The sequence below is a fragment of the Lytechinus variegatus genome, chromosome 13 (assembly GCF_018143015.1).
Source record: "Lytechinus variegatus isolate NC3 chromosome 13, Lvar_3.0, whole genome shotgun sequence".
In the NCBI taxonomy this organism is placed as follows: Eukaryota; Metazoa; Echinodermata; class Echinoidea; order Temnopleuroida; family Toxopneustidae; genus Lytechinus; species Lytechinus variegatus.
This window is the reverse complement of record NC_054752.1, coordinates 30,600,770-30,609,317: the sequence shown is the minus strand read 5'-3', so window position 1 is coordinate 30,609,317 and position 8,548 is coordinate 30,600,770. Positions and strand designations below refer to the sequence as shown.

Here is an 8,548-nt window from a genome sequence, read left to right as displayed (position 1 = left end):
GGTGATGATAATGATGATGAAATTTATTATGATGGTGATGATAATGATGATGATGATGAAATTTATGATGGTGGTGGTGGTGGTGATGATGATGATGATGATCAAATTTATGATGATGGTGATGGTGATGATGATGATAATGATGATGAAATTTATGATGATGATGATGATAATGATGATGAAATTTATGATGATGGTGATGATAATGATGATGATGAAATTTATGATGGTGGTGGTGATGATGATGATGATCAAATTTATGATGATGGTGATGATGATGATAATGATGATGAAATTTATGATGATTATGATGATGATGATGATGATGAAATTTATGATGATGGTGATGGTGATGATAATGATGATGATGAAATTTATGATGATGGTGATGATGATGAAATTTATGATGGTGGTGATGGTGATGATGATGATGAGATTTATGATGAGGAAATTTATGATGATGAAGATGATAATGATGATGATGTAATTTATGATGGTGGTGATGGTGATGATGATGATGAGATTTATGATGATGAAATTTAGTTGATGGTGATGATGTTGCTGCTGAAAATGATGAGGAAGATTTTAGAGGAAGATATTAAAAAAAAATCATTTTAAATTTTAAAGTGGCCCGGGATGTTGTGGTCTAGTGGTTACGACTCTCGTCTTTCAATCAGATGGACATGGGTTCGACTCAAACCATGGCATATCTTCCTTCAGCAAGAAATTCACCCACACGTGAGCTGAATCGGGGGAAATGGGTAACTGGTAGGATTCCTTGAATACCAACGCCTCCAAGAAGCTGAAGCTACAGCTGGGGGTAATATAGTGCGCCGCGGCGCCCCGGATCGGCGCCTCATAAATGCTATATTATTATTATTTATATCTGTTTCCAAGTTATTTGTGTGTTTGCCCAAGCCAACATGAATTTTAATTACGTTCCGTGATTATGGGCGAATTAATTGAAGATCATGGAAAGATTCTTCCATTAATACCATACTAATATAAGTTCTAACTCAATGAAGGCAATTTAAAATGACTTACCTAGCGCCCACTTTGTTCAAGAAATGTTGAACTGTATAGTGCTACAATACAAGATCCAAGATATATCACCGGAATACTGTCGTATTCAGTCGGATTCAGTCTCAGGAATTCTGTTCCTTCACCGATAGTGGAATATTCGGGGATAAATATTTTCAACAAGCCGCATCTACAAGCCTTCAATTCTTCTGTGGTATAAGGTAGGGTACTTTTGTTTTTATCAAATTAGAATTTTTATAGACTCTTGTAATCTCGACTCGACATTACCTGCGATGAATGGATTGAAGAGTTGGAATAACGCCCAGCTACGGAGTGATTCCCATGCTCAAGAGTGGGTGGTAAACATTGATTGGTGTGGTGCTGTGGTATAAAATGTATGGTGGTACAAGTAGATTATGAATCTGTTTGTTTTGGGTAATATTGTAGATATACCTCGAATGACATACACAGTTGAGGCCAAAATATACATACACCTTTGGAATATTATGAAATTTGTTCACTTGCCAAACATTAAAATTTATAATCTTTAGAATTCAGAAATATAAATATTAGATTTAGTCAAGAGAATCTATTTGGTATCAAATGAAAGTTAACTTGCTCTTTCACTTTATAGGGATGCCTTGCATGGGGATTAAAGTAGATTTCAGGTGGAATTTTCTTTGAAGAGAAAAGTATTATTCGTGCTATATGTATTCTATTTTGATTTGTTATATTTTCAAACATCGTTTCAATATACATGTATGTGATGATAAAGGATGGGTCAATTCTTACCGATCTTGCCGAGCTAACTGCGGAAAGGAGATGAGATCTTTGATCCAATCAAAAATTCAGAATTTATCAGACATACAAGATACACACGCGATGCGAAGGAATGCTTCGAAGTGGTGCAAAGTACTTGAGATAGATGCTCAACACACAAACGTGTGACGATATCGTGAACACGAACAGAATCACAAAGTCCTTAGTTCAATAAAAGATTGCACTTTCCCATTGGAATAATAATTTGTGGTATGATGTGGATAAACTCTGAACAAAAGATGCAAATTTCCAAAAAGCTGTAGGAATTATGCTCAGTAAAATTTGATGTAAAATGGTGAAAATTGTATTCAAATTATCATCCAAAAAGTGACATGACCGCGAGATGGAAAATGCAAGGAGCACATGTGTAAACTGAAGGTTTTGCTAAGTTTTTTCTTTGTGCAATTAAATGTCTGTGATTGGCTCGCGAAAACAATAAGATGTTCCATGATTTTAGAGTAACTAAGAAAAACTCTGTCGTAGGCTGTCTCCACGGATGAAAATAAACAATGTGATGAAGAATGTCTAAATGTATTTTGATAAATGAAGAAAAAGTTCAAGTCACTACATAAATTTCAAGTCTGACTTATTTTACATTTTCTATCAAAGTATCAAGTCACCACTGAACAAAAGAGTGAAATTTGAAATGTTTGTTGAGAACTAACGAGCACAAATATGAAATGTTTTTGTCAATTTCTATTTTTGATTTGTCTAAAATATGATGATTTGGGGGGATGAATTGACACCTAAATATTTATTCAGCTCCTGATGACAAAGGGGCATGACATACTCATTGATTAAATTCGTCATGATAGCACAAATACATCTACTAATTTTTATAATGTTTGGCAAGTGTCAACTTTTCTTTAAATTTCCTGGGTGTAACTTCAGGGGGGTGTTTCATGAAAGGACTTGTCGGACATATCAGTATTTTCATTCGACAAGTTCTCAGATCTGACATCTTTCCATGATTTTGATTGGCTGAGAGGCACTGTTCCTATGGTAACTGTCGGATAACATGCAAAAATGATTTTGATGTCGACTGACTCGACTATTATCTCGTTTCATTTAAGTTTGACATTTATGTTGATCTCTAAAAAAAGGTTTAAACTAGACACCTCTATAAAGTTGGTTTACCACAAAATTTTATTAATAAAGGACAAGTACACCCCATGATTTGACTATTTGAGAAAATTCCAGCAAGCATAATACTGAAAATTTCATCAAAATGGGATATAAATTAAAGGACAAGTCCACCCCAACAAAAAGTTGATTTGATTAGACTCTAAAATAAGAAAGATCAACAATAACAACACCGAAAATCTCATCAAAATGGGATGTAAAATAAGAAGAAAGTTTAATGACATTTCAAAGTTTTGCTTAATTTTCCAAAACAGTTATGCACATCCTGCTTGGTATGCAAATGAGAGGACTGATGACATCACCCACAGACGCACTCACTATTTTTTTTGTATTCTCCCCATTGTCATGAAAAACAAAGTTTTATTGCGTTAGGTTGACAACTTTTAATGTAGGAGAAAGAACACCCCCTGGTCATGGGGCGGTAAAAATATGAGTTACACCTACAGGTGCAGAAAGTAGCTTGGAACCCTTCCCGGAAGGGCTTGCCTGACATAGGTTTCCAAATGAGAAGATAGGTAATAAATAAATATATTAAAACAATTGATATATCATGTAATCTTATTTTTAATATAAACAAATACTTCACTGTTATTTTTAAGCAATAATGAAATTATAGCTGGACTACATAATCAACGGAGTGATATGTTATGTAAAGATGGTGACTACATGTACATCTAAAAACTGCGGCAAAAGAAACTAGTGTGTCCTTAATTATCAAATTATTTTGGTCGCTACATACTAATTTGAGGGAAAAAAATTGCCTGTCCCCAAAACACATGAATAGACAGCAAAACCAGAGAAAAAGACCACCAAATAAGAAGGTTGTGGCTAAAAATGTGATTTGGCACACTTTTTCCTCGCACCCGAGACAAAAAGTATTGTCATTTCATAATTAATCTTTTAAAGGTAACCATTAAAATGTAATCTTATCTCTGTGAGATCATGAAATCCTAGCTCAAAAATCGATAATTCTGATGATCACTAACACAGAAAAGCATATGTGGGACAGTGTCTTACGATGAAAGATGTTCAAAGGAAAGTAGAAGAATCATGCCATCCATACATTGCTGATAGTCTTTGATATTAACAATTGTAATTGTAAACATAATAATAATAATGATAGGCATTTATAGAGCACCATCTATCTAAAAATAATCTATTCTGAGGTGCAGTGCTTATTTTTATTATTACCCTGGCTTTAGCTTGAGCTGCCTTTCAGCGCTCAGTGCATTCAAGGAATTACATGCCGGGTACCCATTTGCCACACCTGGGTTGAGTGCAGCACAGTGTGGATAAATTTCTTGCTGAAGGAACTTACACCGTACGTGGCTGGGATTCGAACGCACGACCCTCTGTTTCAAAGTCAGAAGACTAATCCACTAGCCCACAACACTTCACATGATAAACACACTCTACAGATGACATGTACATGTATTGAAGGATCCTTTATTGAGTTGACAAAAATAAGAGAGAGAGAGAGATAAAAGAAAGGGTTGCCCTCATGTTTATGAATGTAGAAGAGTCCACCCCTTTCCTGTACTGCCTGTTCATAATCATGTCTGGTCAATGTGAAATTATTCTATTAAAGTTTGGTGAAAATGCCATGAATTTCTTATCTTCAAGACTTCAACTGACTTTGATGTTTTTTTCGATGCTTTACATGACAATGAATTGAATTATTTGAATCCTGTACCATTTGTATTCTTTTGAAATAAAAGCTTATTTTAGGATAACACTTGTCCTTGTCATCTCTTCAAATCAGATTTACCAGTAAGCGAAATTTAACCTATTGCTCACAACACCAAGAAAAATCAGAAGAATTAGAATTACCTCGAAATTTCCGGCTGCTAACTGCTGCCTTCTTCAGCGATGACTGAAGTGATTTATCAGTATTGTCCTATAAAATGTACATTTTCTACATGTTGACGGGATACATTTTGGGGAATTTCTCTGGAAAATTTGCAATATTCTGTAATCTGTACTCAACTGGGTAGTTACTGCAACCATTTTGCTGTTGAATCAGTTGTCATATTTTTTTACATTCTTCCTCCTCTACAGTACTCGATATACATTTCTGGATGATTTTAACATAAATTGATAAAGGCATCATCAGGTCCTTCGCCGACTGCACTTGTGTATTTTTATGCGAGAATAAGCCCATCGATTACTGCAAGTGTCCGCAAACATGCTTACAATTCTTGTCATGTATGCGAGCATCTTTATGCACTGTGGAGTACATTATGTACACACTTCCATGGCCTCTCGATTCGGAGAGAATGGGATGCGTTACCTGTCCTTAGTCTGCAGACTCAGACCCTATTTTTGATATTTCATGAAAACTCAAGAACAGCTACTGAACAGCAACAGTTGCATGTACATGTAGGCCTCCATCTCTTGTTCCTGCCTACAGCTACACTGTACATGTACAAAATAACTTTTATAAGAGTGAAAATCAGTTAATCAACAAATCAGTCAGACATCCAAGAAACTACTCAATCACCAATCAGTCTGTCAACCAACCAATCAATTGATTAGTCTATCTGTCAGTTATACCTTGGTCACATTTGCTCTACGGCAGCCGTACGGCGAGTCGAAAACAGCCCTTTAATCAATTTTAATTCGAACCACCTATATGTAGTTGGACTAAACAATGTTAAAGCAGCTTTTTTCTTCTCAACATACTGTACGGCCGCTGTAGAGCAAATCTGACCAAGGTGTAAATAATCATTCAAATACAATTAATCATTTAAATTCTAATATCAATCACTTGATCAATCTATCAACAAATAATTTTAAATAATAATAATGTTAAAGCAGCTGTTTTCTACTCGACGTACGGCCGCTGTAGAGCAAATCTGACCAAAGTATAAATAATCATTCAAATACAATAATCATTTAAATTCTAATATCAATCACTTGATCAATCAATCAACAAATAATTTGATAAATCATTTATTTGATTAATCAATCAATAGAAGCACCATTGATCTTGTCAGTCAACTGTTAAGTCAACCCTGCAATAATTTTTAATTATCAGCCAGTAAATATCAATCAACTGTCAATCTATGTATCCATAAACAGCCAGTGAATCATTCAAATAATCAACTATTATGGGACTGGATAGTGAGTCGCTCCATCCACCCATCCATCCATGCATCAGTCCATCCATCCATCCATCAAAATGATTGAATCAATCAATCAACAAATGAATGAATGAATGAATGAATGAATGAATGAATGAATCAATCAATCAATCACGATCAATCAATCAATCAATCAAATTTATACATGTTTAATGTATTAATGAATCATCTATCAGCCAATAATCAAGTACTGTTATTTTTGCCATTATGTTTCACAACCCTTTTATAGGGTCTGCACATTCAGACTAATTTCCATCTCACTGACTCCCTTCAATTTTTTTTGCTCATCCCTTGAGCAACACATCTCAGCTTCCCCATTATCCAGCCACATAGGAATCTCAGTCAGCCCTTTCATCATAATTTCATCCTTCATAAACCTGGCTTATTGCCTCCTCCATTGAAGATTTTCTCTACATCTTAATACATATTTCATGGCTGGCTATTGGATATGCAATGGGAGGGAATTATTATCTGAAGAGGCATTTTACTTTCAATGGACTCTTCACTTTATGAGTTGAATAGAGGTTTATGATCAATCGAGAGTAAGGTGTAGAATTTCTTTTTATGTTCTAAGTTTTCTTTTACACTTGTTCACTCTGACTGTCTGCCGAGTTGTGAAATATAAGCACAGCAATAAACACTGATGTTGTTGGCTTACAGTAGTATTGAATTTGATTGCTCAGCGCTGTAATACGCCCTGGGGGTGGGAGAAACAATATGAATGTGGTAAAGCCATGAATGACTGGGATAGGTTTGTCTGTATGTTTTGATGCGATGAGTGCTTAAAAGAGTAAATTACACCATGTACATGTATTATTATATTACCTTAAAACACACAAAAAAATAAAAAGAAAATATGGAACACTTGTTTTCTATTCTTCTACTTTACTTTAAATTACATTTTGTTTTAAAATTTGGATTACATTAAAAAAAAGGCCCACATGCAGTAGGGGTTCTTTGTTATTAAATACATGTATGAAAGGGCATTAGGGGTCATATCAGGCTCACATGATAAGTCACCCAGGAAACTCGTAGCCTTTAAATCCCCCCTTTATCCCCTTTAAAAAAGAATTGTTGTGCTAAAGATATATTTCTCTAAAGATGATAGAAACAATGAAAAATGGAAAATTAAAGATGAAAGAAACACAAAGCTTTGTAATGATCATAGAAAATTTCTCTACAGTTGATTCCTTTGACTGCAATGAACAATCAATGGCAAAATTCAACTAAGTGTACAACTAATTGCTTTGAATCTTTGTGTCATGGGACCCTAGGGTCAGTGTGTAAAGGTTATACATGTACAAAATCAGATTCACATCTGTACACGGTAACTGGTTGATAATATCAACCAGGAATACCGTGTACAGATCTACCCGATACTGTATGTTTACTTTGTAAATATGTAGGCCTACACCGTACACACTACAGCATGTATTCTGAACTCGGTTTTAAATTAAACCCTGGATTATAAAGTTGGGGTTTAACTATGAAGCGCCAATTGGAACATACATGTAAATCACTAACGGTACATATTCAATTTATTAACTCATACATGTATGACACCAAAATTGTTTATAATCGTCTGGGAATGATAACTGAAGAATTTTTTTTCATTATGAAAGCAAAAGTAAACAAAATAGTAAACATAAGAAATATACAATATTAACATAATTTTTGGCTCCCTATGATTTTAGCACAGAGTTTAGACTTTGGTCTAAGTTAAACCTTACTTCAGAATACGGGCCTACGTGTTTATTATGTGGTTAAATTAGGGAAGTGAGAGTTATATTAAGATACAGGTACACTATACATACTGTTACATCTATAGTACTTGTAGGCCTATATATGAGGGGAAAATACAGTAGCGTTTCAGTCACATGGTCATGTTATCTCTGCATTTATGTGGAGACCATTGGCCAAGAAGTGAAATAACAAGCTCAAATGCAAAGAAATCAAAGTCCAAATGACACAATACGTGTACATGTACTCCTGGGAAGTACATGTAGGCCTATTGTGTGTTTGTATACTTTATATAGTTTTGTATCCCTAGTAAAATTCTTGAATATACAACAAAACATACAACAAAACAGAAGGTTCCATACTGTAGTGTAGGCCTACATGATGTAGAGCCTTTTCCCTATTTCACTGAAAAATTTGGAAGTTGGTATCTAACTGTTGTCCCACATGCAGACTTTCATGTTGGTAAATCTCATGTGACAATGCATGAAAATGATCTTTTAGAGTCAATCTGAAAGAACTACATGTAGAGGTACAGAGGCCTACACTATACGGTTTATTGCCATTTCGTCCACTGCCATTTTGTCCACTACCCACATGGTCTAATATCATTTCGTCTACCATCAGTTGGTCCACTATCCACATGGTCCAATTAACATTTCGTCCAATCACCATTTCGTCTAATA

At 34.8% G+C, this 8,548-nt stretch overlaps 1 protein-coding gene across 3 annotated transcripts in view; it reads left to right on the top strand.

The window, feature by feature from the left end:
* Positions 1-1,072: 1,072 nt before the first annotated feature.
* Positions 1,073-8,548, top strand: part of LOC121426035 (E3 ubiquitin-protein ligase HECW2-like) — a 113,557-nt gene continuing 106,081 nt past the window's right edge. The window contains exon 1 of one of the 3 annotated variants that reach the window (XM_041622167.1): positions 1,073-1,241. The gene's annotated coding sequence lies outside the window, so the exon portion shown is untranslated. The remainder of the gene's footprint in view (positions 1,242-8,548) is intronic. The other 2 variants (XM_041622166.1, XM_041622165.1) reach the window with 2 other exon arrangements.